Source organism: Melanotaenia boesemani, chromosome 12 (assembly GCF_017639745.1).
Source record: "Melanotaenia boesemani isolate fMelBoe1 chromosome 12, fMelBoe1.pri, whole genome shotgun sequence".
Classification (NCBI taxonomy): domain Eukaryota; kingdom Metazoa; phylum Chordata; class Actinopteri; order Atheriniformes; family Melanotaeniidae; genus Melanotaenia; species Melanotaenia boesemani.
This window is the reverse complement of record NC_055693.1, coordinates 26581488-26588998: the sequence shown is the minus strand read 5'-3', so window position 1 is coordinate 26588998 and position 7511 is coordinate 26581488. Positions and strand designations below refer to the sequence as shown.

The 7511-nt window shown below is 41.0% G+C and overlaps 1 long non-coding RNA gene across 1 annotated transcript; it reads right to left on the bottom strand.

Moving 5' to 3' along the window:
- Nucleotides 1-6602: 6602 nt before the first annotated feature.
- On the bottom strand, nt 6603-7296 carry LOC121650693. Its single transcript, XR_006012318.1, has 3 exons — nt 7187-7296; nt 7033-7113; nt 6603-6737 (listed from the first exon to the last, which is right to left on the bottom strand). It is a non-coding gene; the product is annotated as an uncharacterized LOC121650693 (long non-coding RNA).
- Nucleotides 7297-7511: the final 215 nt, after the last annotated feature.

Sequence of the window (7511 nt, the reverse complement as noted above, 5' to 3'; positions counted from 1 at the left end):
CCAAATTAAAAGACCAATTATAAAGATGAAACAAAATACACTGATTTACAAAAAATTCATTTTAAGCATCTTCATTTGGAAATTAGAGTCCCACTGGATGATCTTGGTGGAGCTGAAAGAACGGGAGTAGGACAGGACCTCCTGGGTTCTTGACTTCAATGGTGGATGAGCCGAGTTTGGTGGCTCTGATGGAGTTTCTCTGATTTCAGGACGAGGTTGAGTTTCAGGACGAGGTTGAGACTATTCAAGTAAAATATCACTTTGAAAGCCCAAAGACCAGAAAATAAGGACAGACAAGAGAGAAAATATCTTTCATAATGATTTTCTATTAAATGTGCTGGACAAATGATAAGATGGTTTATTCATAACTTGATTATGATATTTTCCTAAACCTAACCAAGTAGTTCATATTGCCTTTATCTAAACTAGAAAATGCTTTTCCTGAAGTAGTCAAATGATTGCAGCGCTGTTAGAAGATGCCAGTATTTCCTGTAGCTACTTTACTATGTGGTCAAATATAAAATTTGGCCACCAGTTTGCTTATTTGCTTGTATCGTTTTTACACTTGTACTGCAAATAGCATTCGTTATTCTTTGGTTGTTGTCTGTTCTTGTATTCAAAGGTGATATAATACAGTTTACAAATCCATTTCTGTGAATTTAGTGATCTGCTTCAATAGGATTGACACTAGATTAGAGATGCTTCACTAAACCCTCCTCTTAAGTCCTTTCAGTTTGTGCACAACCGTTTCCCTCACACACATGTCTTCCACCTATTCATGAGGTCAGGGTTATGCTCTGCGGCGAGCCAAGCAGTTTGGAGAATAATATCAATTCTCCATGGGAAACTAATGAGTGGTGGACATGCCCATCGGCCACAGAGGACACATTTTATTCCATCACACTGGGCGTCTGTTGGAGTCTGTGTTGTGTCTCTGTCTGAGCGTTTAGAGCTTTTCGCTCAATGCTCTGCCATATGGCCACTGTGTCAGTCTGCTCCAGGAATTTTAGGACACTCCTGACTCTCTGTGCCCAGACATGGCCTTCTCCTGCCAGGTCAAGATGGAGAGATCAAAAGCCACCACCCTTGGATGAAAGAATACAAGTATCTGGCTCAATGATAAATTAAGAAACACAGGATATATTGAGCAAAACCGATTTTTATAAATGTAAAAAGCTAAACTCTGCTGGAAAGAGAAGGAGGAGATGGAGCTGTCAGAAATGTTAATAGCTGAGACATAGATGCTGTCAGATGGGGAGATGAGACAAACTTTGGAAGACACAAAAGAGAAAGAAGTATTCATTTGCAAAACGAAAAGAGAGGAAGAAGGGGGGGGGTAAAATCTGGCAAATAGAGAGAGAAGAGAAAAGATGAGAGGGATGAAAAAGAAGCAAAAGAGAGGAAATAGAGTGAGAGAAAGCAAAGAGTGCAGGTGCAGTGGCAGAGCAGATGGAGAGAAGGAAAGAGGGAGGGAGAGAAAGAGTGATGGCAGAGGGTAAAACAGAGGAGAGAAGTTAATGTCTCAACTGTTGTGTGATGGAGCGTGTCTGTTCCAATGCCAGGCCGCTTTTTTACACTCTTTTAAAAACCCTATTTTTGAGGGGGATTTATTTCTACTTTTCCCAGTTTCTTCTTCTATTTCTTAGTTTTTTATAGAGGTTTTCTGCCTCCATTTCTTGCTTCTTCTATTGCTGATTCGGTTTGGTAACTTGGCACACAGCACAGTTTCCATTGCAAAGAGCACAAACTGTTCACAAAAACGTTGCTTTTAAATTCAAATTTACACAGTTAATTTACATCAAGGCAAATAATTTAGCAACGATGAGAGACTCTTTTAATTTCCAGTTTATAATATTTGCATCTGCTAAACTGGTTTAAAGTATAATTTGTTTCTTTGGTATGGCATTTGAAAACAAGCAAAACAATAGGCTGCAAATGAGGAACAGAAAAATAATAAATATATTTTATTCACTTTGTGAGTCAGATTTAATAAAAATATATTACTCGTATCTATGTAGAGCTGCAACCAACACAGCTCAGCATAAAGACCACAATCCTGTCTGTTTAGAGAGGATAGTTGACAGAAGATTAGAAAATTCAGAATTTATAAATATATTAATATAGTACTTTATATAATCACATGAAATGTTGAGATTAATGGCACTGTTAGTCAAAATGTCCTTTTCCTTTAAAAGAAGGACTACTGCTAAAGGAAGAATTTTGGTTCACAAACACTAAATCAGGGTTTTGCAACCTGTAGCTCCAGACCTGCAAGTGGCTCTCTGGGCCTCCCACAATGGCTATTAATACACATGCTCTGTCTAGAATAAATTATTCGAGTAAGGTGAGTGTAAGCAGGGAAACATCTAAAATCTTCAGAGCAGTAGCCCTCAAGGACCAGATTTATTCTGATATCACATCTTTTATGTCACTGATCATTTCTTGATCAGTGACATTCACTTAATAAAAAGTTATATTTTGCATATTGTATCTTTAAACATCTGTGCTTTAATGTTTTGTTCTCTCAGTTGTCTCTAAATGTTGACACACATGCACTCACACACATCTGTCTGACACTGAAGTCCTGGAGACTCGTCACAGCCATCACAGAGAGCAGGGTGAAAATGGCACCCACAGTCTCTCTTCTTTTCTGTCACAAAGTCACTGGAGCAGTGCAGACATAAACATAATAATCCCTTTGAGCACCGTGGAGGGACAGGATGCCCATATTTGGAAGCGAGGAGAAAGGGAGGCGTGGTGGGCCCTACAGGGCCGCGATACAGAACTTGACATGGTGGAACGGGTGAATTATATTGGAAAGCCTGAGAACAGTTGTGCATGCAGACTGTTGGAGTGGTTTGATTGTCTGAGGTTGGTCTCCTCTGCCCCTCTCTCACTCTCTCTCTCGCTCTCTCTCTCTCACACACACACACAATATGCCTGTTCATCTCTTTCCCTCTTCCCATTTCCCTCTCTTCACGCCTTCATGTCCTTCATGCCCTTACATTTTAAAACACTTTTTTTACAACTCATCTGTCATCCATGGCAACTTTTACATCCTTTATTCTTTCTTTATGTGTGACTTCTCTTCTTTCTCTTCAGCTCTCCCCATATTCCAACCTAGATGAGTCACACCTGTTAGCTTTCTGTGTAATATCCAGTGTTTTGCAACAGTATCAGCTTAAAACTGTATGATCAAATTTGTTCTGCACCCACTGTTGTTCTTCCCACACACTGCATAACATTACTTTCCAGTGGATGGCTTTAAAACCAGGGTTTATAAAAATATAAAACCTAGCTCACAGGAGTTAAAAGAAATATCCATATTTCCTTTAGCTCCTCGGCAGTGGTGGAGGAGGTACACAAATACTGTACTTAAGTAAAAGTATATATAAATAGACTTAGTGTACTCTAGTGTAACCCAGCTGAAATGGTAAGATGTTAAGATACATTTAAATACATTTTTTATGGTTGGTTAATAGCATAATATTAAGAGCCTGTTAAAAATTCAATGTTTTTATTTTGTTTAAAAATAGTTAAATTCATGTTAAAATGAGTTTGGGAAATGTTTCATTTATTGACGTGAGAAGAAGAAACATTTTCGTTTAGATGAACAGGAGATTCTGTTTAACAAGCAGGTTGTTTTGGTCATGTGACCTCATGTCTGGAAATACGGGATGACACACGGGGAGAGATAGAGAGAAAAAATGGGAATGACATGCATGTCAGAGGAAGTATATGAAACAGTTTTGTTTTGTGAGTGATACAGCTTGTGATGCTGGACTTTGTTGAGTGCTTGTACTTTGGATTGTCAGTAAGACAAGAGACAAGTAATACTTATAAGCGACAGATAATTTCAGCCCAAAGTTTATACCTGTCAAATACCTGCAATACCTGGAAACTAAAGGACGGAAACTAGATAGCACTCTGAGCTACCAGGTAACACTCAGAGTTCCTCTGGCAACGCTGGATAACGCTGTATGACTGTGTGGAGATCTGTGTGGAGATCTGTGGGGACACCTATGTGCGCTGCCATTCTCTTCTTGACTGAGGTGAACTAACTGGGACATTGCTGTGGGACAAGGAACCTTTCTGCATAATTTTATTTAGTTCTGCTGAGTAAACGACCCTTGCCTTACCTGTGACCCCTTAAACACAGAGGAGAACCAAACCAAGACTCAGAATTAGTGGCTTTAAAATAGCAAGTCAAAAGGCTTCAACTAAAGCTGAATAAGAAAAAGACTGCATGTGACTCTTTTACCAAGAATCCATCAGTCTCAGCTGTTAAGGCTGGTTCTAGAACCCAAAAAACCCCCATCAGACCCCCAAAACCCTCAGATGTGGAGAGAATGGTCAATTCATTGCAAAGTACCACAATCCAGAAAACCAAAACAACATAATAAGAAAGTTGAGTCCTAAAAAGTGGAAAAGAAAACCACCCTATTGCAGACACCACACCTCCTCAAGTTGTCTGCGATGTCAAGAGAAGTGCAGTAGATGCACCTGCCACAGCAGGAGTTCCTGAAGGTTTGATCGTGCCACCCAGTTTAGTACAGTTAAAGTGAATGGACATCTCTGTAATGCTCTCATGGATAGTGGCTCTCAGGTCACTGTTATTTTTGATTCATGGTACAAAGAGCACCTTTCTGATGTCCCGGCGCATCCTTTTTCTGGTCTTGCCATCTCAGGTTTAAGTAAATCCAACAGCAGCTATCCTTACCATGGCTACAATTTTGCCCAATCCTAGGTCTGAGGAGCAGACCCCAGTCATTTTAGGGACAAATACCTGTCATGTCAGAAATCTGTTCAAGCGCTGCAGTGAAAAGGATCTTGATATCACCAAAACTCTTGACATCAAAGTTCACTGTGAAGAAGTGCCTACACCCACAGAATTTGCTTCACCTACCGATATCTATGATGATGTTGGTTATGTTACCTGGCAAGGTCCAGATCCCCTTATACTTCCCTCTAGGCAAGACTTGCAAAGTTGAGTTTATGCAAGAAGTTGATCGAATATCCTGATGTTTGTCACATCCCATTCAGCACCACTTCCAGCTAGTGTGCTACTGCAGCCCATGGTTGTGCCTAGCAATGCAGTAAATGTTAGTAATTCCGGATTCCAGTTCAGAACCTCTCTTAAAGAGACAGTTATACCAGAGGCCACTGTCATTGGGCACATGTATCTCACTGAGAGTGTCACTACTGTTCCATTCTAAAAGACAACTACACAAGACGATGATACAACCCTGATCAACTTTGGAGACTCCCCTGTAACTGAGGAGTGGAAAGAACGATTCTGTCAGAAGCTGTCCCAGCAATCCCATATGTTCTCCATGGAGGAGTGGGATGTTGGATTAGCTAAAGGGGTAGAACATACCATTTGTTTGTCGGACTCAAAACCATTCAGGCAGCACTCCTGATGTTTAACTCCTGCTGACACTGTTGACGTAAGGAAACATCTTCAAATGCTTATGCATGCAGACATCATCAAAGAGTCTTGCAGCCCTTATGCATCACCAATTGTCATTGTCAGAAAGAAAAATGGCACCATACGTATGTGTATTGATTACAGATTACTGATTAGTCGTACCATACCGGATCAGTACACTCCTTCTTGCATTGATGATGCCCTGGACTCCTTGTCTGGCAGCAAATGGTTCTCAGTGCTGGGCTTGAGAAGCGGCTGTTATCAGACACCTATGGCTGAAGAAGACAAGGAAAATACAACATTCATTTGCTCGCTGGGGTTCTTTCAGTTCGAGAGAATGCCACAGGGAATAACAGGAGCCCTAGCCACTTTCCAAAGATTAATGGAGAGGACAGTTGGTGATATGAACCTTCTGCTAAGGTGCTCGACAGAAATGGAGAGGCTGGGCTGAAGCTTTCACTTGAGAAGTGTCAATTTTGCCTGCCAAAGGTGAGATACTTTGGGCACATTGTGTCAGCAGAAGGTGTCTCACCCAATCCTGCAAAGACTGAAGCAGTTACCAACTGGCCCCAGCCCACTGACCTGAAGACCTGAGGTCATTTCTGGGTTTTCCAGACACTACAGGTGATTCATGACCAACCATGCTTCCATAGTGAGACCCTTCACAGAGCTATTTAAAGGCTTTGCTCCCACACAAGAGTAGAAAGCAAAACAGAGGTCTCTCCAAGAGCTATCTAAAGGAGATAAAGCTATTTGGTAAAAGATGGGATCAGTTCTGCACAGATGCTTTCCATCAGATCATCTACTATCTAACACACACCCCAGTATTAGCAGACTCAGAGAACCCATATGTAACCGAGCCCAATAACTTAGGACCCATGTGAATGTATAACTGCAGATGGTGGTCAAAGAGAGACAGAGACTAAAAGAACTAAGTTTAACCAAATTTATTTACAACAAACAAATGTATAGACAGGCAACACTTTTAAAATCACTAGAAGAATGATTGAGTTTAATTCTAAAAATTTATGGAGAGAAAAAAAAGAAACTATTAGGACAATGTGCTCACCAAATTAGCAAATGCCAGGGGAGCTTACCGGCTCGGTAAGAGGCCGCAGTTGTCTATGGAACAGAGTACTCACTACGCTCCACATACATATCCACAGCAAACAATAGGACAACAAAAGCATGCAAAATAAGTGAGGGGTGTGCAAAAATACCACGTCACGCAAGGAGTGATGGGGCTGAAGTGAGAGACTCTATCACCAAAACCCTCCACCTTCCCGGGCAGCCACGCTCGGACCAGACCCTGCGGCAAAAAGGAGCACAATATTAAAATAAAACCACAGTGTTTTAAAGGAGAGAAGGGCTCTAAAAATAAAAAGAAGACTAAGTGAAAAAAAATAAGACAAATGCAGCATACAGAGCTAGGTGCTAGACCTAAGAAAAACACAACGTAACATAAATTGAACCAAAAATAGACCCAAATAGAAACAGCAGTGGCCTACGGCTTCTAAAGAAGAAACAAAAATGCTGTTAATAACCAAAGCACAGAAACACTCCAAAATATATTGAAAACTACTAAATAAAGAAATATAAAATACCTAAAAACAAAAAAAACTCAGCATGGTCCTTCCACCAGTAGACACCACCCAAGCGGCAACAGAGGCTGTATCAGACAGCGTCTATAAAAAAGATGTAAATGACATTAGCACAGCCGATATAGATGAGCACGTAGACAGAAAAAGAGAAACCTACCAGGCTAACGGCAGCAACAGTGACAAAGCCGAAACAATGAAGCAGCAGGAGCACAGCTTACCTGTACCTGGTTATTGCGGCGCTTAAATGCTATGGTGTGTTAATGGGGAATGCGGAAGTACAACAGGGGAGCTCAGCCTCGTACGGTGGCTGGCAGAGGACAAACAACTGCTGGCCACACATACATCCTCCATGTGGATGCTAGCTTAAAGGGAATTGGCTCTGTTCTTTATTAGCAGCATTCAGCAGGTTTGAGACCAGTGGCTTTTGCAAGCAGAAAGCTGAGCCAATCCGAGAAACGGTACTCAATCCACCAGTTGGAGTT